Source organism: Malaclemys terrapin, chromosome 12 (genome assembly GCF_027887155.1).
Source record: "Malaclemys terrapin pileata isolate rMalTer1 chromosome 12, rMalTer1.hap1, whole genome shotgun sequence".
NCBI classification, from domain to species: domain Eukaryota; kingdom Metazoa; phylum Chordata; order Testudines; family Emydidae; genus Malaclemys; species Malaclemys terrapin.
The window spans coordinates 31,367,548-31,391,370 of NC_071516.1; the positions used below are offsets into that span (position 1 = coordinate 31,367,548).

Sequence of the window (23,823 nt, forward strand, 5' to 3'; positions counted from 1 at the left end):
AGGTCAGAATGGAGGTGGGCTGGCAGAATGGTGTGCTGCAACTAGCCTAAGATGCTTGGGATGCTGAAAGCATCCTGCTCTGCCCGGTAAACAGTCTGTACTTGTGCTTATTGCCCCCGTGAATACAGGCCAGGAACTACAACTTAGGCCCAGAAAACACGCTGCGAAGGACAATTATAACGCTGTCACTTTAAGCCTCTGGCCTGTTTCTGGACAGCAGGAGCCCAAGGGACTGAGGGGCTGAGTCTGCATCAAGCGCCCCGCAGGCTCTGATCAGTCCACACATATACAGCAGGGAGAAATCAACCTCAGATAGGAGCCTCTTCAAGCAGCACATACCCCTCAGGCCACTGCCAGGTTGGCTGCAGCAGGCTCCCTGGGCTGGGGGAGCAAGGAAAGAGTCCCTTCCCCCAGAACTCCAAACCACTCCCTTCCTGTTTAATCACTCACCTTGCTGCTCTTTAACCAGGCCAGCTCCTAGCCTGGCCCTCCCTGCCGGAGCTGTTACACTAGGCCATGGCAGAGAAACAGCACCTCTTATCTCCACACTGACCAGGAACACAGGACTGGCGCTCTCAGGACTCCCCATTATATGGGCTGGGAAACCTGATCCAACCAGACTCTTCAGTGCCCATTGTATAGCACCCCAAAGTGTGCCAGGGCCCTCACCCCAATCTAAAGAGACAACAGGGGATTGGACCCATACAAAGCAAGTGAATACAGGAGATAAGTGTCATTGGAAGTGAGGTGAGGGACAAAGAATCTCAGCTGTGGTCTGCTTCAAGGATGGGTCCAGGGCAGGAATAGCAGGGGAGTGCAGCTAAGAATCAGTAACGTGGGCCCAGCTCTGGGACATCAGGAGCTACAGGTCAGAGTTTGCGGGGGGATCAGCAGAGCTGTGTGCTGGATCCCATCTGACAGAATGGTGTACGTGTAGGGAAACACAGATTCCCAGACCGCTAATACCTACCCATCGGGAGGGATGCTCCCACTGCCATCGACTGCTCCATGCCATGGCAGCTGTTCTGTCAGAGATGTCAGTTAGAAAAGCTAACTGCAACCAAACACAACGAGGCTGGGCCCTAGGCACAAATACAACATAGATAATAAAGAACTGCCATCTGAACCTAACACACATGCCTGGCAAGGCTGTCAGCAAGAGCTGCTGGTGCAAACCAGGTGTTAGTGGACATGCAGCGGGCCCTGGGTACCTGCCTTGTCAGTCTGCTTGGCTTCTCTAAGACCCTCTTTGATTCACTGAACAACAAAAGGAAAGCCCCACACAGACTCCAGGGGCTGTTTTGTTCCTGCTACCTTATCAGCTCTTGTTCTCAGGCAGGACTGCCCAGCTGGACATGTCTCAGCCAGCAAAGCCGTTGGAGCTTGAAGCCAGGGTACCTCTGGTGCAATCCAGTGGGAGGAACTCAAAAAACTACATTCCTGTGGTTTGAGTGGTGAGAGGGACTCTGCTAAGGAAGATGCATTGGAGGAGATCGCTCAGTGTCTGCAAATAGCAATGGGGCACAGCTAAGATGGATGGCTATTTCCCTCCCTCCTTCCCCCTCCCCACTTAACCAATGCAGCATATCAACATGCCAGGAGGGCAGCAGGGCCCTGCAAAGCCTCTCCTTAAGGGGAAGCAATGCCCCCCCACAGCCGTTACGGTACTGCAGGGTTCTCAAACTTCACTGCACCATGATCCCCTTCTGACAACAAAAATTACTGCATGACCCCAGGAGGGGGGACTGAGCTTGCCCAAGCCCTGCTGCCCCAAGTGGGAGGGGCCAAAGCCCAAGCCCTGCTGCCCTAGGAGGGGAAGAGAAGGGTCAAAGCTGAAACCCAAGGGCTGAAGCCCCAGGCAGGGGGTCTGTAACCTGCCCCGGGCAGTTGGCTCGGGCTTCAGCTTCAGCCCTGGATAGTGGGGCTCGGGCTTTGGTCCCAGCAAGTCTAAGCCAGCCCCAGTGACCCCATTAAAATAGGATCACAACCCATTTTGGGGTCCCGACCTACAGTTGGAGAAGCACTGCACTACTGCATACTCGCCATTCTACAGGACGCTGGAGCCTGGCAGAGGCATCTGTTCACCATTAGGAGTTATTCCGTTTGCAGGCTGTCCATTTATGCATCCCTGGCAGCAGCAGAACCTGCCTCTCCCCACAGTTTCTTTCTGCAGCAGAATTTGTTTATGTATCTGCAGCTGCTCAGTGCATTCACTGTGGGAATCCAAGCTAAAACTCCAGCCTTGTGCAGCAGAGAAGTAGCCCCACTGCATTCCCATTGCACTGCCTGAGGAATCAAAGGGGGCCCAGACCCCCTAGAAATGGCCAATCTGGAGCAAAGACTTGAATTCCCAGCACCAGGGCTCTGCAGTCCCCTCCCCCAGACCCGGTTTCATTCCTAAATTTGCGTGGAGAAGGGATGGGATTATTTGGTTGCAACTTTTTCAAGTGAAAAATAACCCAGCAGTCCAGTGAAAGGAAGGGGCAGCATTGCTAGGCAGAGGGCTGGGAGCCTGTAACCTCACTACAAGGTCAAGACAGAAGAATCTCCCTCTCCAGTGAGCAGGATGTGGAGATAGTACCTCTTGGGGCAGATGTCCACACATACACACTCCCAGTGCAGCCAGGCCCCCGCCACATCCCCAATTCCTGGGAGTTGTAGGCATGCACTTTAGCTTCTCAGTGAGCCGAGCAAGCGCTCCTCTTTTCATTGCTGGCCTCTTCATCCCAGCAGCCGCTCTTACAGTGCATATTCTCTGCTTCCTGGATCAATGCCACCAGCAGAAACCTGGTAGGAATAAGTCCACTGGCCCAGCCAATATTATACCAGGGATGGGGGTGGGGAACTGCAGCATGTGTTCTGAGCAACCCAAATCGACTGACAAAGGAGGAGTCGGAGTTCAGAAGCAAAGAGATCCCTTTTCTGGGGAGCAAATGCCCCTCGGAGCTCCATGAGCGCAGCCTGGGCCGGGGTCTCTCAGAGTGCTGTGCAAGCGCACAGAAATGGGGAAAATGACATTTAATGCTTCAGGGTTGTTGTTGTCTCCTAAAATATTCTGATCTTAAATCTGGAGATACTTCACAGCACTGCCTGCAGCTGAACATTCAGGCTTGGCATTCTAGGTCGTTTGAGAAAAAACAGGATCTTGGCTACACCATGCACTGTCCCCTGCTGGCCAACCCATGCAGCAGCACTGACATCATCCCTGGGACCCAGCTCTAGACCAGCATCTGCTGGGAAAGGAAGCAGCAGCATGGCACAATGCAGATGAGAAACAGTACTCACAACAGACAGGCAAGAAATAACCACACATTCCCTCTCAATTTGGTGACTGCAAACCCTGCAGAACACAGGACATTCGACTTTAGAAAATACTGCTAAACCATCCTCCAAAAGAGCCTTTCCATCTTAAAAATGATAGTCTCAAGCCCTATGCTCTTTCCTACCTCCGAGCTCCTACTGACAAACAATACCTTTCCTCCAAGCAGACTTATGACCCTGAAAAGGGAAACACACCTGAGACTCCAGGGCATCCACTAGGGACTATGCTGTTGATTTTACATGGAAGGTATCCAGATACTATGGTGATGAGCCACAGTAGGAAATTGATAAATTAGGTGTTTCTCACCCCAACACCACAAGCTGTGTTAACTAATCTACCGTTATCTGAGCCTCACAACTCTCCCACCAGGTCCACGCAACAGAAATGTTCATCCTGCTATTTGCAGTGTCTCTGAATACAGTGCCTTAACTGGGTTTCTGCTCTACTGCCTTAATACACCAGTTATTTTAGAACAGGATAATAGCATAAACCTTCCTGGGAACCTTCCTCACCTCACAGTGAAAACTGCAATGAGCCAGGAGTCTGAGCAGGACATCTCAGCTCAAGGGAGAGGAAAACCACCAAACAAGGAAGAGGGTTAGACCTATGTCTTCACACGACAAGGCACGCAGCAATGAGTACCAAGCCTACTGGATAACCTGACAATTGGAGAGGGGACATAGATAGTGTACCTCACCCTGGGAATGGGTAGGAAAGCTGATCTGTAGGCTTGCGGTAAATTAAGTTCTATTATTTGGTTAAGAAGCTACTCAAATGAAAGCAAACATTGCCCTGCAACAGCCCTGAAAATCTTCATCCCCCCATTGTTCACTTCTTGTGCCCTGCACTGCTGCACTTCCCAGGCTGAGGGGACCTCACGGCATCTCCCAGGCCGGGGATGGACACCAGCGCTAGTCACCAGGGAGGTGAGAATGACAGCAGGGTTTCTGAAACCTACTCGCAGTAACTGTGCTGCACACCCAGCTTTTGGAAGGAATCACTCCTCTTCTCCTATGTTACAGTGAGTCCTCCGCCACGGTAACACTGAACCAACCCAAACACTGCCCCCCCACAACACACACACCACCTGTATCCTAGCTTAGTGCCAGCTACATTTCTCTCCCCTCGCCCACCCTCAGCATCTCCTACTCAGCTGCCCTTCTGGTGGGGAGCAGCCAAGTATGTCACAGGTTTCTCCTTCAACCGAACCCAACTCTAGTGTCTTTAAATCAACTGGCCAAGAATCAGGCTCCAGACAATGGCTTGTGGGTCCCAGGCAGTTTAATCTGGTGTGGATTTTAATCCTCAGCAGCAGCAAGGGAAAACTGAAAAAGCAGCTCTGTGCAGCCCAGCAGCTGTGCTGACAGTAAGAGGGAGCTGGCAGGTGAGAGACAGCCAATCGCAGCCCCTGCCCTGCAGCTGGGGCACTGCAGCTTTGAGCCACCTATTCCAAGCAGGCCTGGATGGCACGGTGGCAAGAACGCCAGCAGGCAGGCTCCAGCAGCAAGTGATGGCAGACATCCCTGAACCTGAGAGGAGGCTTGGCCCCGAGGTCCACGGGCCACCATCTCAGTCCTTCTATGCGAGAACTACCTAGCATATGGCAGTTTCTTTGCTTCCCCTCTGACTTCTCACAATCAGCAGCCACAGGATCATGAAATTATGGTTGTTTGAAATCACCATTTGATGCATGCTCATAAAAATGCCCACCTTCTCCCAATGCAGAGTTACAGCAGGTGGGGCTGCACCCACATCTCTCCATGATGGTACAAATGAAATGAAGTCCCAGAGGAGCAATCTAGCACCCAAATGTCAGGAGGCGCCACAAATTCATTTTCTGTTCCAGCATTAGCACAGCCATGTTGCACAGATGTAGCATTTTCTCTGACTGCTCTCCTCCTTAAGTATGAATGCATTCCATTGTGGGAGTTCATCTATGTCACCATGAAGACAGGCTGCCTTAACCCTTCATGTTCTCAGCAACCAAATTCTGATATGCGCTGTTTCTGAATGTTACGTTGAACGTAGTCCATGAAAAGTTGGCAGAAAACACACAGGGGAGTGCCTCTCCTCCAGCACAACAGGCAGGGAGGAGTCTAAGCATGTGTAACTGGTGACAGGGGTGGGGGAAAGTGGCTGTTAAATCTGTTCCTCCCTCTCTGGGAGCCCACCCAGCCACTTGCAGCAAGGTGGGAGGAGCCATCAATCCCACATTTTACTCTCCTTGGAACCCAGAGGTTTCCACTGAGCAAGTCCTCTAGGAGCCAGGGGTTCTCAAACTGGGGGTCATGACCCCTCGGGGGTCACAAGGTGGTTGCGTGGAGGTCACAAGCTATCAGCCCCACAGGGCCAACAGGCTGGAGCCTGGCCATGCATGCGGCTGATGGGCCCAAATTATTCCTCCCTATTTTTAATTTAAAAAAGGGGGGGGGGTGTCACACCAAGATGCTTGCTATATGGGACACCAATACAAAGAGTTTGAGTATCACTGAGCTAGATCCAACACTTAATAGTGCACATGTTGCTCCCAAACCGAGGGCAGCGCAGAGACAGGCCATCGATGGAAACATCCCGGATCTGCAGAGTTACAGGCAGGGCCGGCTCTACCATTTTTGCCGCCCCAAGCAAAAAAAAAACCAAAACAAAACAAAAAACAAAAAACAAAACAAAACAGCCGCTCGGACTGTGCCGCTCCAAGAATGGACGGAATGCCGCCCCAGGCATGTGCTTCCTCCGCCGGTGCCTGGAGCCAGCCCTGGTTACAGGCTGCTGCCCCCCAATCCACACTGCCTCTAAGTGGAAGGGAAGGCCGCAGCTGCACTCAGGACGAACCTTGCAGAGCTTTCCCTGGGGGAGCAGAAGAGAAACGCATGCACCCTCTGCAGACAGTAAGTCCACATTCCCGGATATGGGTGATTTTAGCATCTCATTTCCTACCTTTAATTTTTTTTTTTTTTTTAAATATATAAATTGTAGCTGACTCTTGCAAAGACAGAAACTTCCTGCATGCAGTGCGAGGGCAGAACATCTTGGGAGCACCCACTTCTGTGACCATGCCATTAACACATGCCCTGGCACAGCATTTATAGGACCTACACAGGACCTCCATGAAGGCCGTAGGGCTGTGGAACGTGCTAGGAGCTGGTGGAAGTGAAATTGGAGCTCCTCAGATAGGGAGCCAGAGAATGACCAGCTCACCTGCCAAGATAAGACAGCCAAAGAGAAGCCTGGACCCTGATTTCCACCTTCTCCTCATTGTCCTGGGAATCCACACCCCAATCAGCTGCTTTGAGTGCCTGGGGCTTGTGTCCCAGAGAGCCCAGAGGCCTCCCCATGCTAGCAGGGGGTAGGTGCTGCACACATGGAGAAGGAAGAGCCCTTCCAAGCTAAGTTCCCGGTAAGTTGCGCAGCCACAAGGCAGGCAGGAGAGGGGAGCCCCTGCCCCAACCCTGCCAGATTTGCCACGGCCAGGGAGAGGCACCTCTCACCCAGCCGTGAGCTGCTGCAGTGAGAGAGGGCTGAGGGGTGGGTGGGGAGTCCTCTCTCCCCACTGCAGCCCTGGGGCAGTCTGCACCCCAAACCCCTCAGATCCAGCCCCACCCCAGAGCCTGCACCCCAACCCTCTGCCCCAGCCCTGAGCCCACTCCTGCACCCTGAACCTCTCATCCCTGGCCCCACCCCAGAGCCTTCACCCCTAGCCAGAGCCCTCACTCCCTGCAACCAACCCTCTGCCCCAGCCCTGAGCCCCATCCCGTACCCCAAAACCCTCATCCCCCCACACTCCAATCCTCTGCCTCAGCCCTGAGCCCCCTCCCACACTCCAAACCCCTCAGCCCCACCCCCACCACACATCACCTCCATATTGATGCACATAATTTTTTACATCCATGTGCAGAATAAATTTTGTTAGAGGGAACACTGCTCCCAGGTTCAGGGGCTAGGGCACTCTGAGCCAGAAGTCAGATTCAGCATGGGCACTAATGCACTCAAAGCACAAAGGGTCGGGAGGGGCTAGGTTAGGAAGCAGGCTCAGGGCAAGCTGTGTAGGGTGACAGCATTCTTGCCAGGATACTCATGCACGCACACACATGCAGTCTCCCACAAAGCACAGCTTCCCAGGTTTGAAGTGCCTTTCCACTCTGAGTCGTCTGTAAAAACAACACCTCCTTACTGCACAGATCTGCTGCCTGGGTATGCTGGGACAGAGCTGCAATGCTAGCTACCCAATAAATAATTTTATGCTGCTTTTAACTGCTGTCATCCCTGCAGCATCAACAGCTCTAGAGACTTTCCAGCTCATGCATCGTGGGAAATGTTAAATGAACTCCAACCTCTGGGCCACTGGCACAACCCCACTGAAGGCCTTGCCCAGGTGTCACCAACAGCATCATTCAGCTCAGAGAACCTTTATTACTGGCAATGGTGCACAAGCAGGACAGTATTCAGCTTGGATCGCAGACCCTCAGTGGAGTTTACAGAGCTTGCTGGTAAAACCCCTTTTGTACACCCAGGAAATCTGACTGGGAGTCATAATGAATGTGGAGCCCCACAGTGCCATGTTGTCACTTTTCATAACAGAACCACAAGGTAACAAATTACACTGCTGTAAGACCCACAGCACAGCCTTGTCTGGCCAGGTCAGCTGACCCGGCCTTGCAGGGCTTAGGCCACAGGACTAAAAACTGCAGTGTAGACATTCGGATTCAGGCTGGTGCCCAGGCTCCAGTCAAAGCCAGAACATCTATACTGCAAATTTTAGTCCCATAAACCCAAACCTGAGTCACTTGACCCAGGATCCGACACCCAGTGCCACAGGTTTTTTGTTGCAATGTAGACATACTCAAGATGGTTTACTGAGCATGTGTGGTATTACTAGTTTCAATCGACCATTACTTCAAATTACAATTACTTAAATCCATTTTCCTCACACTCCACAAAGGCTCCACTCCTTATGGAGGGACAATAATAGCCACAATTCAACCTTCAAACTTCAGCTACTTTTGATACAGCTTTATCACAAAATGTTGTTTGAAAGGAAAAGGATTGTATTTCTGCTGGCCTGATGCACAGCCCTGAGCCTTAACCTGAGAGGTTGGACAGCAATGCCACACTCCTGCTGAAGCAGGGAGCAAACTTAGGTGTCTTGACTTCTATTTCCATCTCCACCACGAATTCAGTGTGTGGTCTTATGTATGTTACTTAGACCAAAGTTTTCCACTTGAGACACATGTTTTCCAGAGGTGCTGAGCCCCTGCAGCTCCCCTGAAGATTATTAGTCAAGGGCACAGCACCTCTGAAAAAAATCAAGCATTACATGTCCCAAGTTGGGCACCCACAGACTGGAACACCCCAAATCACAGGCCACTTTTGAAAATGTTGGCCCTCCCCTCCCAGGTCCTATCGTCCACTCAGTACAGCGGATGTCAGGTGCCAGAAAGGAGAAAATTCTCATGTGGCTGCACTCAGCACCCAGTTTCCACAATAAATGACGCAACAAAGCACAGCAGGGGAGAAGCACCCTCTGTTCCTCAATTCCCTCATCTGTAAAATGGGGATAAAAATACCTTACCTCATGGGAGGCTGAGGAATTGAACTAACGTTTCTAGCATGCATTGAGATTCTTGGCTATAGACATCAGTATCCTGCCTGTCTCTGACACTGCAGAAGAGTGCAACCCCTGCTGGGAGATCTGGATAGGGATGACCTTACCCCCCCAAGTGAATCACAGAAATAGTTATTCCATATTTTACTGCCCAGATTCTCCTCTAGTAAATATTTACCAGGTTGCACAAGCTGATCATGGCAGACAGCCTTTAAATCGGTCTACATTAAGGCCATTTAGCTGGTTTTTAGATTGTAAACTCTGCAGGGCAGAGACATTCTTTCTGTTAGATGTGTACACAGCGCCTAGCAAAATAGGAACCCTGCTCTCTGATGTGTCACTGCAGTACAGACAGCATAGTGAGTACAAGCCTTGTTCTGCTTTTGTGGAGTGCACTACACACCAGAGACTCGCACAGTGGAACTGCAGGAGGAATTCTTTCTAAGAGCACTCTCTCCATTCTCCTCCCCTGTACCTCTCTGGGCTCTATGCTGCATGCTCTTATGATGGGGCAATGTGCTTTGCGCACACAGTATGTTATCTGCAGAATGTGTGCTGTGCATTTTGAATTGTTATTGATAAGCCATGTTAAAGTAGCCTTGAGAAGTGAGGGCACTTTATGCAAGGCAGGGTCAATGCTGCCACTGTAAGCTCCTGTTCCCAGGGGCCTAGATTATAGCCTGGACATTAAATTTCAGCCCTGAGCAGAATTATACGTATAGGCTCACATGCAGGAATTTGGGGGTTAGAGGAGGCAGGAAAAGTTATGACGATGCCAGGAACACAAGGACACCTGCCATGGCACTAGCCACCCCAAATAAGGAGACAGGTGGCAGCAGCACTATGGCCCCACCCCCTCTGCATCCACCTGCACACCTGGCTCCCAGGACAGGGAGCCCACTTCGTTCCCTCTCCTGCACTCAGGGAGGTGCTTTGTCTAACTTGGGTAGCTTTTCTCCAGGAGCCTGTTCTGGCGGTGCTCTTCATGCTTCCCCCTACTGGGGGTGTAGCTCACAGACACCACACAGCCTGATGACATTCATTACCAGGCATACTGTCCATGTGACAGCAGAGGGGCAGGCAACCACTGTAGAGACCCAGGATTTGAAATAGTCAATCTTACATAGATGTACCACAGTCTGTGCCATGTTTGAGGGGCTTCCTGACTCTCTGCTGCTTTTTAGCCTCCCTTGTACTAGGTAAAACACAAAAAAACATGAGATGAAGAGAAGCTAGCACGGAAGGATTAATCCAAGATGGCAGCAGCTGCTCTGTGCCCAGAGCCTCACACTGGAGCACTCAGCCTGCCCGAGGCTCTCTAGAAACATGGGCAGTTGAGAACATTGAAGTAAAATCTATTGTCCCCTGGGTTTAACAAGTGCCCTTCACGGAGCAATGGTTCCCATCTCCAGCTGCAGCCATTGCAGCCCCTCAGAAGTGATGTTTCCACCCCTCAGGCAATAACGTTATCCTACCATATAATCCTTCACCCTGTAGGCCTGCTAGGGACCCAGCCATCTCGCTGGCAAGGCACTTCCTGGCCAAACCCACACTTCCAGGGGCTCCGAACTGATTTTTGAAGTTACTCTTTGGGAAGAGTTCTTACTGTTCTCATCCCACAAGCACTGGAACATCCTGGAACCACTGGGAGAGAATCCCTGCAGCCGGAAATGCTGTGAGGAGGAAATGCTCTGTGGCAACTGTCCTCATGCCTCTGTGTGTCATGTATTCTAGCATGTTTTAAGAGTCACTTGAGCAGGTGTCCCTCGCTACCAAACAGAGGGTACTGCTAGCAGGTTGCTGTCTGGACGGCAGGAATCCATTTTGGAACCTCTCCCCCACTCCCCTTATTGTCTCATCCTTCCAAGCACTCTGCAAAGCTTGTTCAGGCTGTTGAGGAAGGTGTGGGTCGGGGCGCACATTCGTGGGCAGGCCTGTGTGTATGTTTAGGTTGTAATTTGTAATGTGTGGACTACACACCAAGAGCTCTGGATAGGCACCTATCATAGCACTTCAAACCTTTGAAGAGAAGTGAAATGTTCTGAAGAGTGGTTACTGAGAAGCAGCCCCTTCTTACTCTAGACCTGCCCCAATGTGCATCAAAGTCAGATGACTTTATTAAAGTAAAGTTTTACTGCTTTTAACTCCTGTCAGACCTGCAGAGCCAACAACGCTGCTCCAGGAGAGGCAGCTGGATTCCTTGGCAACTAATTCTGTTGAAGATGCCTAAGTTCCAGTTGGTGAGACCTGTACAAACCCAAGGAAGGCTAAAGGGAATGCACAGGTGTCACAAAGGCAGACTGCAGTACTTTCATTACTGGAGAAAGGGCGAGCCTGGATTGGGGAAGTATGCAGAACCGGGGGGTGGGGTGGACATCTTTTCAATCATAAAACCGAGCACATGTGATCTGCAGCTGGTGACAAAGGGATGATAAACATGGAGCCCCAAGAGGCCATTTTTACAGAATCCCCTTTCCAACAGAACCTAGCCCATTGCAAGCCCTGAATCCCTCAACAGGAAGCATTATGCCCTCACATTCCTCTCCGCTGCAGCATTGCTGTGCCTCTCCTGGCAGCTAAGAGGTGCACAGCACACTGGCCATGCTTTGGATCCAGGGGGAACCCCACAACTCACCCCAACACCTCAGCCCCCCAATCCAAAGCATATGTGGCAGAAACATCCACAGGTACTGCCAGTTACCACCTAGAATACTGATCATTAGAGACACCTGCAGCCAGTCCACAGGCTCCCAGAGGTGAACAGACAGCCATCTGACCAGCTCCTGCTAATCAGTGCAAGAGGAGTGGGCAGGCAGCACTAGTCACTGACAACCTCTATTTAGATGCTCTGTGGTTCCCATCACCATAGCATCCCCCCCTCCCCACAGCCCTGGGGGGAGGGAGGGCAGACAAGTTATCCCCATTTTACAAATGGGGAATGACACCCAGAGAGGTACAGTGACTTGCCCAGATCTCTTTGCCCAGCATCGCAACCACAAGTCCTTGGCACATCCCACTCAGAGATGGGACAGGCTTAGCAGGATCGAACCAAGATGGCTTCCATGGCTCCCCTCAGGCCTCACCCAGTCAAGATGGTCACCTGTTGCTCCATTACCCCAGCCCTTATCTCACTGGGATCCATCTTCTCCCCCATGTGGCTCTCATCTATTTGATGTCCCCAGTGACTTCAGGACAGCAAGGACTATTGGCTGGCCATGCTCAGATGACCATCCCCCTTCATATCAGACACGAGCAGCACCATCTCCATGAACAGTGACTGGATAAAGAGCGACAACTGAAGCCAGGAAAATCAAGGACAGGCTGGTGGGGAGAGTGAAGCACTAAGAGCTTAGCACCTCTCTAACATCACCCTCAGCTCAGCAAGGGAGCTTGCAGCCCCAGTGTCTGCCTGCATTTCATAAAGCAACTGGACGCACAGCCACAGAACTCCCTTTCCAGAGATAGGAGGGAGAGTGTAGTGCTCTGGGCAGCTGTCAGACTTAGGCATAGCACTCAGGGCCTGCAGACCTCATTACTGTAATCCGTTACACCTGGGTATGAAACCACCATCCTTGAAAAAGCTACATTTAATTAAACATGCAGCCATCCGCACAGCACCACAGGCAGCAGAAAGCCACTTTATATGCTGGCTTCCTGTGGGATACCAGGGCAAATTCAAGAGCTCAGTCCTCATCTCCCAAACACTTCATGGAACTGGCCCAAGCTACCTCCAAGAGTAGCCAAGCCAGCTACATTCCAGTGAAGCGAGGTAACCATTGCCCTCAAGAACTAGGCTTGTATGTGTGTAGGAAATACTTTCTCGATGACTGGCCCACGAATCTGTAACTGTCTATCGAAAGATCAGGGTGACCACAAACCTCAGTGTCTTCACAGCTAACTGCGAGCGCTGCTCCCGTCAGCCTGCCCACAATAACACCACACCAAGAACAAACAGCGCCAGGCCTGACTGGCTGGAGCAGGGAGAGTGAAACATATATGGCTTCATGTGCTCATACATGCATTCTGGGAAGTGCTCAAATACACCCCACCCCCCCCACCCCCCCGTGAAGGGCACCACACAGGAACCAAGACAGATCAATAAGAAATGTAGGTTTTCTAAATCTTTAAAAAAGAGAAACTAAAAAAAGAGCAGCATACTGTACACACAGATACCGTATTTTCCTTCCTGGCTTAAGCGAGCACTGAGTATTGAATCCAGACAGTTACCTGGGAATCTCAGAAAGAACTCCATTCTTCTCTCTTCTCGGGTGTTTAACAAATACACACAATGCACTTAATCACTATTTTATTTTGTAAAAAGACCAAGAACATTAAATTTAAAACCCACGTTAATTCAGCATTATGTTTCAGGTCTTTATATGCACAAAAGCCAGGAAACTCAAGGCTATGGTTTCCATAGGAATAGAAGTGCTAACTCCTCATAAGTAGCAAAGCACTGATGTTTATTTCTGTAGGTAGGGTTAACCTTAACGACTTATGTATGTGCAAAGAGCAGAGTTAAGAGTTCTTGTAAGAACCATCACTTGGAATTTCCTGACTTCTGGGCAGGTAAAACTTCACCCAGAACTTAGTGCTGGCCTCATTTTGGGATGGAATGTACATTGTGTGGGTTTGTGTGTGCCTAGTGGCTGTACTTAAGAAATTCACTCTGGTTTCAGAGAGACTACCTGTTTGAGCAAAACTATCAATATGTAGTAAGGGGAACACACCTGGAACCAGTCACATTGTTATGCTGATACCATAAATAGTTTTTAAAGTGAGCTCATTGTGTATATTCACTCAAATGGGCACACACAAGTGGAGGAGAGGCCATAGAACTTCCTGTGTAAATGAGAGTGAGTGACCAACCCCAATTTTTCAGTTTCCTCCATGGCTTGCGAAGAGAGAGGTTTAATACAACAAAGGACAATTTGCTTCCTGAATCCTCATGTCAAATGTAGGTTTTTAATAAATACACATGTCAAAATTCTTGAAAGTAGCCACTGGTTTTGGGTGCCCAACTATAGACACCTTGAGTCTAAAATTCAGGGAGGTTCCCATCAACTTCAGCCAGAGCTGGGAGTGCTCACCACTTCAGAGTCTGATCCAAGGTGTCTCAAGTCAGGCACCAAAGATAAGGCACCCAAAATTTCCAAGAGACCCTCTCAAGTTAGGGTGTTTTTGGTTTTTTTTAAACATCTCACCACCACACACACCCACACCCCCTCCCTGTTTGTGTCACAGTGTTTTCTCCTGAGCTAGAGTGGTGTCCCAGCACACCTGCCCCATGTCCCCTCACAGCATATCCCAGGGCAGCTGCCTCACACTCACTTATCTAGCAGATTGGAAATAAGACACATTTTTAACTAGGATATAGAAGCAGGTCAGACCAGATGATCTAATGGTCCATTCCAGACTTAATCTACTGTCCCTCTCTACTTTCTTCTCTTTTGCTGGAGGAGTCTAGCACCCTCTAGAATAAGCAGAGATGTCTGCATTGTGCTAGTAGTGCTCCAAGTATGGAAGCTTCCATTGCATGTTCATTTTGGACACTCAGAACAACTCTCCTTTGGAGTGAAGCTTTCCCAGTCTGGGCTCAGTCCTAAGAGTCATTGGCTGGGTTGGTCGGTTGGTTGTTTTTTTAACTTGAGCAAATTGGGCTCCAAAACTCTCAGGACTTTGGGGGGGGGGTCTCGGAAATTTGCTATACCCTCATACATTCCTCACTTCCATCTGGAAAAAGACATTTCCGTGGCAAGGATGCAGCCACCCAAAAGTGACACAAGAAGCTGCTGTTCTGTAATCCCAACCTGGCTGAGAGCTGTCTCAAGGTAGACATCCGAGAGAGTTCCAGCCTCTGGCCCCATCCGAGTCCATCCCTCCCAGCGAGCTACTGGCTGGAGAGGGTTACATCTTAACATCACAGAATTAAAAAAAATAAAAATTAAAAGCTAAAAACTGTTAATGCAACAATAAGACTGTGCAGTCAAAGCTAGGGAGAAAGGCAGACTGTGGAAATTAGGAATCCTACAGCAACTGTAATATACTAAATATCAACAAAAATAAATTGAAGTACACAAAGAACGAGAGATAAGAATGGCAAATACAACTTGCATGCAGCAGGGACCAGATAACGCCACCGTGCGATGCTTATGGTTGGCTGTGCAACTGTCACTGTGCAACCTGAATGTTGCACGTACTCACACTAGGAACATAAACTGGGACTAGTGGCCGCTCTGCACAACTTTTAGAAACAGCACATTGATTAAAAACAAACTCCATTGGTGTGCAGCCTTCTCCACACACATTATTGAACTCAGACCCCTCACTAGCCTCCATATTTAGAACGGCTAGGCAGGTTTGCTCCTCCCATTATTCCTGGTTTCACAGTGTGGTTTACACCCATTGCAAACCAGGTATTCTCTAGTCTAGAGGCAATAATACAACTCCCCAAGCAGTAAGGAAACAGCTTCTGGCTGAAGCACAACGACCAACTGCATCACTTCCTCCATGGAAAGGGGCCTTACAGTGGTGAAGGGGTGAACATCCCTAGATGCTATTAACTAATAATGTCATTCAAGTGCCTACCTCTCCTTGAAGCTTTTGGGGCTCAATCCCAACAAGTGAGGTATGCCTCCTACCAAAGGCACAGTACCCTCGATTCTCACTGACTTCCCAGGGAGCTCACAAACCTGCTGGAATAGCCCCCAGGAAACATTCTCCTACCTGACCATCAGTGCCTGTCTTGAGCATTAAAACCCAAGAGCAGAGTTGAAGGCAGTTCCTCTGGGCACAACCACAACATCAATATTAAATAAATAATAATAGCCGCATACTGTCCGATTGCTAGACTGCATGCTAGATAATCCCATATAAGGGAAGATTCTGATCGTCGGATGCATTGTCCTGGATACATAGAAAGAAAATATTCTACCAGCCTGAAATATTAGGAGAATCTGGGATTTTTTTGATTTTGGAGGTCTTTTTATATCATGAGCTTACACACACAAGTTTTCTGTACACCGCTACCCTGATATAACGTGACCGGATATAACACGAACTCTGATATAACACGGAAAAGCAGTGCTCCGGGGGGGGCGGGGCTGCGCACTCCGGCAGATCAAAGCAAGTTCAATATAACGCGGTTTCACCTATAACACGGTAAGATTTTTTGGCTCCTGAGGACAGCGTTATATCAAGGTAGAGGTGTATTTCTCTGAAGACTCATTGTTAGAAAAGAATGTCAGCAAGATTGTCCCCAAGTCTCTCACTCAGTTAGCCATCTAGAAATTCCACTGCAAGCTCTTTAGGGCAGGCATTGTCTATCCCCAGGAGCCTGTAGAGACTTGGCACACTGGGACCCCCATGCCAATCGGGACCTTGGGGCAACCACCAATATACTAACAGATTGCAATAATATCTAGTGTACAGTACCATCGCTTTGGGGGCAAAGATAACTCTGATTTTCTATTATTTATCAAGGTACCTAGAGGAATATTTTTTGAGGTGTCTTAAATCGAAATAAGCCACCGTTGTATCCATGTGTGGTTGTTACTAAACGCCCACAGGTTACTCCCTTTGTGGAGTTTGCTTTCTGCACTTCACCCAGCTTGGACACTGGGCACTTCCACTTCCTGGCAGCAGCTCTATCTCTGCTTCCACCTGGTAGCACAATGCTGCAGTATTTGCCTTTCAAACATTTCAGTGGAGGGTTAAAAATCTACTTCCCTGAAAGCAAAAAGAGCTTTCATTCTTAATTAAAGTAATAATTAAAAATCTCTTCTACTCCTGTAAGGTTCTGTTGACCTCTGGACAGAATCTAAGTTTAGGGCTCACAGGACTCAGCAGTGTTCCTTTAAGACAACTTCAGAGAATGTCTTAGAAACCTGCCTGCTTTCCCTGTACTCAACACACCAAATCCACATTCCTTTATTAATGGATCACCAGGAACAGGAGCCTGATCAATCCTTCCTTCTCTCCTTTTCAAGAGCAAATCCCCTCCTGCAAATCGATGTGCAAGATACTAGCTCTTATCTCCAGGAACTCAGGCCAGAACGCCACAAGTTCATACAAAAGCACAAAAGCCCCTGAGCCAACAGTCTCGCTGCTCTGTGAGGCCAAAAGTTTAGCTGCTAGCCTCTTTAAAATGAGTTAGTTTCCATGAGCAAATGACTTTAGAAATAAGACACACCATTAAATAAAATACTTTGCATCATCTACCTGTAAAACTTTATGTCCCTGGAGAAGTTATTATGGAGAAAATATTAAGACTCCCTCGAGATATTAATCTTAAAAATTATGAAACCACAATTCTAGGGAAAGAAATTTAGGTGTTGGTTTCTCATTCAGAGATGCAATAGTGCAACATAAGGAACATCTCCTCCATTTCTGAAGACCGACAATTCACTGAGTCACTAAAAATCAGTGGATCGCAAAAAGATACGCATTATTGGATCTAGCAACATTGACAAAGGGCCCAGAAAACTACTGAAATGAACTACTAATAGAGACTGGTAGCATAGAAAGGGCCAACTTCCTAATTCTGATATATAAGAGAGAATGGAAAGAAGGGTTAATGTAACTAGTTAAATAAGGCACAGTTCTCTCCACCTAGCAAACTGCTATAACAACACACCGAAATAGATGGTGACAAAGCTTAATGACACCCTCCAAAAAGGACATACTTTAGTCAGACACCACAGAAAAATGGTGCAAAAAGTTTGCTAATTTCAGAGGGTCAAGCTAGTTAATGGTTAATGCAGGTGCAGTGACCCCTGAAAACAAACGGCTACTTTCTGAGAAATAGTGCAATCCATGGCTGTGTTTATATTCTTTGGATGTTAAGAAAAAAAGACAGCAACAGTTTCAAGACATTGTCCGCAGATCCCAATGAGTGAAGAACCAAGCTTGCACTGTCAGTCAGTTTAAAATATTACTTTTTATTTTGCAACATTTTAAATGCCACTATACAAGGCAGGAGTTGGCAACCTTCAGCACGCAGCCCATCAGAGTAATCCACTGGCAGGCCGCAAGACATTTTGTTTACATTGACCATCCACAGGCATGGCCGCCCGCAGCTCCCATTGGCCGCGGTTTGCCGTTCCCAGCCAATGGGAGCTGCAGGGGTCTGTGCCTGCGGACAGTCAATCTACACAAAATGTCTCGTGGCCTGCCAGTGGATTACTCTGATGGGCCGCGTGCTGAAGGTTGCCGACCCCTGACATAAAGGTGTCCACAGATGTTTTGTTGGGATGTAATCCTAATAATATTGCATACTATATCATCATACTTTACACCTTCAAACTGTTATAGAGACTTCATTCATTAACTTTCAACACATCTCTGCTATGTGCACACACACCCCTCACAGAAGGGGAAACTAAGGCACAGATTATTCAAGTGACACATCCAAGACCCCAGAGGGAGTTGCTGACCTTTCCTTAGCAGGTGATTTTAAAAGACTGCTCATTTACTCAAATTTATTTAACCTTTAACGTCTCAAAACTAAAGAGAAGACAGTATTAAGAGTCAGTACTGGAAGAACAATAATTTCTCTACCAAGTCAGTGAGGAGGACACCTGGGTATGGCAGCTCCAAACAGAACTAGAGCAGAAGGGGTAGCATCTATAAGTGAACCAGCCAATTTTCTCCAAGAGGAATTTATTTCTTGTGCAAAAGCATAAAGTCTGAAGCATTTATGATGCTGGGTGGTCCAAAATTAATTCCCCTCTGGAGAAGAGCATGACAGAGATGCCACCTGAATGAAGTAAACAAGAGACCAAAGACAGCACTGGAGCAGCTGCTTTCCTACCTATAACATGGATAGGATTGTGGGAACAATGTTAACGTGCTGCAGTGAGATCACATGAGCACTGCTCAACTTTCCCTCTCATTTGGCTATATTCTAACCAACCTGACACTGACAATTCAGCAATATGAGCAGTGCCACCTGCCAAGCATCTGTAAACCTGTAAATGAAAGGCTTTGAAACGAGAGCCAGTCTGGGAGTACTACTCGAACAGTCAGGCCATTCCCAAAGACACCATTTCAATGAGGCCAGCAATTACAGAGAAAGGAATCAGAGCCTTCTATATAGATGCATGGGATAATCTAACCCTTATGGATCACCATTCAATATGTTCTGCTACTCTACTCTACTGACCTAATAATAGGAACCCAACATTCTTTAGCCCCAGAAAGCATCTGCCATGCTTCCTAAAGAGGAGGTGAGGGGAAGGAGGAGACTGTTTTTGCAAGAAGTGTCTCAACTCACTCAAGAAATAAACCGAGCACTTTCCATACCAAAGTTAGTAAAAGGATCTCCCACATCAAAGGCCAGCAGCCATCCCAGCAAGACCAGCTCCCTGCGCACCTACAAAGAGTCTGTGTACACATCCTCCTCAGCTACTAACTTTACTGTGAGTTTAGCGCAATAGTCAGGAAAGTAAATTGATAAACAGAGAAAACCTTAGCTGTTAAGTGTGCCACTAGCCAGTGATATCAGCTGATGATTTGTCTTCATCTCTATATTGTTTGTCTGTCTCTTGCTGACTTCTCAGAATGTTTACCCTAAGAATCCTACTGATCAACACTAAGAAATCTATTCTGATGATCAGTAAAGTCACTGGTAAGGATACAGATAATTCTACAAAACCATCATCAAAATGATTAGGATTAAAGCTTTGTAACATAACTGCTAGCTAACCCTCAGATGACTGCAGCATGAATGAGATGGGACTCTAATGTGCCAGTGATGCCATTCTATTGTGACATGGCTGCAATGTCACAATAGATTTGTGTCTGCTTTGCATACAGCAAGAGAGGCAGAACAGATTAGATGGTTCTGTAGGAAGGGTTGCTCCTTAATAGCATTCATTTATTTCTCCTAATCAATACAAGGTGGAAGATGACCTTGCTTGCCATAGGTCAGTTGGCAGGAAGCCCTTAAAGATGGTACCCTGGCCTTTGAAGGGGTTTGTCTGCTAGCCTTAAAGTTTAAAGACTTAATTATGAATTTACTTTGCTATAATTCTAACCAAAATACAGACTAGACAGCCAGAAATGCTGCACCGCCGATCCTCTTCTGACACAGCTATTAAATAGCTTTGCCATAGGAGCATGTAGAATCCATACATATGTTCAAGGCAGCCCTCTTCACCATCCTACTCAGGCAGCATGGTACCCAACATCTGGTAGCATATCTGATTTCTAACTACTCTTTGGTAAACAAAGATCCTAAATCCCATCAAAAGCAACAGAGGGTCCTGTGGCACCTTTAAAACTAACAGAAGTATTGGGAGCATAAGCTTTCGTGGGTAAGAACCTCACTTCTTCAGATGCAAGATGTTAGTCTTAAAGGTGCCACAGGACCCTCTGTTGCTTTTTACAGATTCAGGGCTACCCCTCCGATACCTAAATCCCATCAGTTGCCCTAGACCCATACAGACAACCACAGCAGATACTTTACATAAGACTGCACTGACTCTGGACACCACCTGGCTTCACCTCCAACTGTAGCATACTTCCTTCGGGGGTCACTGGCTCCGATGTTCTGTATGATGCCATCCGGGCCCGCAGTGCCCCGTGTCATTACAAACGGGCTCACTTTGGAGGTACTGCCCAGTGCCATGGTATCAGGCTGGTTTCACATCGCACTATGCCAGCCACAGAGCCCCCGTGGGTGCGAGGAGCACTCGCAGGGGCACACGTCGGGCCCGCACACTGCCGGAGTATTGCAGCCCCCCCAAACGGCCAGCAAGGGATGCCCGCACCTGGCGGCCCGCGGGCAGCGCGCAGGTGAGCGCGCAAAGCTCCGCAGCAGGAGGGCGGGCTGCCCCCCCAAGCTCGACCCAGCTCCGGCCAGGGACGGTCCCGGGCGGCGGGCCGGGGGCGGCGAGAGGGCGGAGCGCTGGACGCGGGCCACAACTTCTCCGGGGCAGACGGTCCCGCCCCCCTCACAGCAACCGCGGCCGGGGGGAGGGGAACAGCCCCTGCCCGCGGGGAGCCCGGCCCCGGGGAGCGCCCGCAACGCGCCGGGCCGCGCCGTCCCCACAGGTGTGACCCGTCGGGCCGGGCCGCAGCCCAAGGACGGAGTCCCCGCCATGGCCGGGCCGGCCCCCCCGCCGCCGGCCCCGCGCGGGCCCCGGCCGCCGAGTTCATTCATCGGGCGGCGCCCCGCGCCCAGGCCGGCCCCAGCAGCGCCGGGCAGCCGCCGCAGCCGAAGTTGGGCGCAGAACTTACCTAAAATGGCTCCTGCAGCAGCCAAAGCCCAGCCAGCTATTATTTGGTGAAGTTTAGCCAGCCGCCCCGCGCGCGCAGCCTAGCCTGGCCCGGCCCGCCCCCGCGCCGTCGCCACTGGCCCCTGGCCGGCCCGCCCGCCTGCCATTGGCTGGCCTGCCCGTCAGCCACGCGCATCCCCTCTCAAGCTTGGCTGCAGCGCGCTTATTGCTAGCTCCATTGTGCTCCTATTTGCATTGATGTGATCGCTGCTGGGATTGGCTGGGCCGGGGCCGTGCAGCCCCCCCACCCCGCCCTCAGCCCCTCGAGCCACCCGGCTCTGCAGCCCCTGCCCCCCTCGGCACTGCTTCTCGCCCCCTCTCGGCTTCCAGCTCTGCCGCACAGGGCAACGGCGGCTGCAAGTTCTCGGGGCTTGAGGCGGGGGGCAACCCCGAATTTCCATTGCATCCTCCAATCAAGGGGGGTTTTACTTGCTCCAACCAGAAAAATAAAAAAAACTCTCCCCTTTGCATTCCACGTCTTTGCTCGCCTTTCATTTCCCGGATGTGAAATTTCCTGCACAAAAACACAATGTGTAAAGCTGGAATGTGCAGGGCTTTGCAGTGCATCCTCGCTCGCCGCGGGAGAGGAGGAGAAAGCAGGGCACAGGCAGGGATGCCAGTTGCCTGGGGCTGCAGCTCTTGGATGTTAAACTGCTAGGTACCACCTCTAACCCGTGCTGCTTCCCCACAAAATATCTATCGCCTGGTGACTGCAATGAGAGTTAATAAAATGTAAACGGAGCCCTTTATTTTCTAATTGATTTATTTACCCCGGGTATTTAATAGGGGGCCAGCCATTTATGGGGCAAATGCGTGTAACTAAAACAACACTTAGGTTCCTTGGAACCTTAATTTATGCTGTAAAAAAGGTAGAAATAAGAAGCATGATATAGAGGGCCAAAGGCTCTCAGAGCCTCCATCTCTTTCTGCAAACATACTCCAACTAGGGCACTGCTCTTTGTTAGACTTGTTGCAGGGATGGTCCAAAGTACTCAGCTGCAGAGTGATGAAATCTTATCAAGCGCCACTCAGAGTGCTGTGAAATCCTGCCTTCCACGAGAGAAGTGACAACAACAAACATAAGGGTTAGGTTCTGCCCTTGACCCCCTATAGTGATCAGATATACTGCAGGGGTCTTTGGAACAGGGTGTGCCAGAGTCTGCGATAACCTGGCCCAGCAGAACAGAGGTTGGAGATGGCAGACGGGTCTTCTGGTCTCCTGTCTTTTCACCTTCTTTTCACCTCCTTGTTCTCATGAGATGCAGCAGTTTTTCACTCAGCCCCTCTGTGATCTTAAATACCACATTAGTTCCTCTGGCCCCTCACCTCCTGGGAGCTGCTGCAGTTCCTGGTAGCCACTACAATCTCTGTTCTCCAACTCACTCCCAACATTGTCCACCTTCTGCTGGTTTCTCTCTCTCTGGGACATCTTTTCCAAGTGGGATTAATGTCTCCCAGTGAAGTGCCCAGAACTCATCAATTTCAATCTTTTTTTTTTCCCTAGGGAAAAACCATCCTGATTTTCAGATTCAGGCAATGAAAGCTCAGCACCACTGAGAGCCAGGCCAATAGATGCGTTTAACACCCTGTTCCAGCACCCACTTGGCTTTCCTTTGTGTCAGAGAAGCTCCCATACCATTACTTTACAGATGTGACTGTACCTTGTCCAGCGCTGCCACAAGCCACTCTTCATACCAGTGTGTCACAACTGGCCCTAATGTCTAAATCTCACTGACTCCCTCTATGTGCTGCAGAATCTGATATTCTCTCCTTGGTAAATCATACTATACAACATGTTGCTTCTTTTCAGCATGATTAGACTAGTGCTGTTCCAGTTTCTCTTATCAGCCTTGATTTTCCCCAGCTATTCCCATGCTCTGGAGTTGCCAAACAGTTGAGAATCCAGTCACTTGTTTCACTTATTACTGACGTTCATATTAACTGTTTATTTGCTCAATAGATATCTTGTAAATATGTATATTTTAAAAATCTTACCACCAATTATTAAAATAGTGGCTCAGATATTCAAAATGAGGCTGGGAAAGCACCAGAAAATAGAATTTAGGGAATGATCCCGCATTGTCTGGGAGCTAAGCTAGATAACTTTTGAAGAGCTGATCTTTGGAATAGCTCCATTGGAGGCACCTGGCTTTGAGTTACTCTGTCCTTAGAATAGCATAGTAAGAAGTTGTAGCCACCTTTCTTAATTATATACCCAAGGCAGTCTCTTGCTTTAGAGCAAGATTCAGATGCCCTTGCTCATGCTGAGTAGCACCTTAATCTTCACAAATTCCCACTGGATCCTTTGATGTAGGAATGTCGACTAGATCGCTGTATATACCAGGGTTCGGCAACCTTTCAGAAGTGGTGTGCCGAGTCTTCATTTATTCACTCTAATTTAAGGTTTTGCGTGCCAGTAATACGTTTTAACGTTTTTAGAAGGTCTCTTTCTATAAGTCAAATATATAACTAAACTATTGTTGTATGTAAAATAAATAAGGTTTTTAAAATCTTTAAGAAGCTTAATTAAAATTAAATTAAAATGCAGAGCCCTCCGGACAGGTGGCCAGGACCCGGGCAGTGTGAGTGCCACTGAAAATCAGCTCATGTGCCACATTCGG

General features: G+C 49.1%; 1 protein-coding gene across 7 annotated transcripts in view; it reads right to left on the minus strand.

The window, feature by feature from the left end:
- CHD6 (chromodomain helicase DNA binding protein 6) overlaps positions 1–21,247 on the minus strand; it is a 199,280-nt gene extending 178,033 nt beyond the window's left edge. For 5 of the 7 annotated variants that reach the window (XM_054045374.1, XM_054045373.1, XM_054045370.1 and 2 more), the window contains exon 1: positions 21,165–21,220. The gene's annotated coding sequence lies outside the window, so the exon portion shown is untranslated. Of the gene's footprint in view, positions 1–21,164 lie in introns of all 7 variants that reach the window. The other 2 variants (XM_054045371.1, XM_054045375.1) reach the window with 2 other exon arrangements.
- Positions 21,248–23,823: the final 2,576 nt, after the last annotated feature.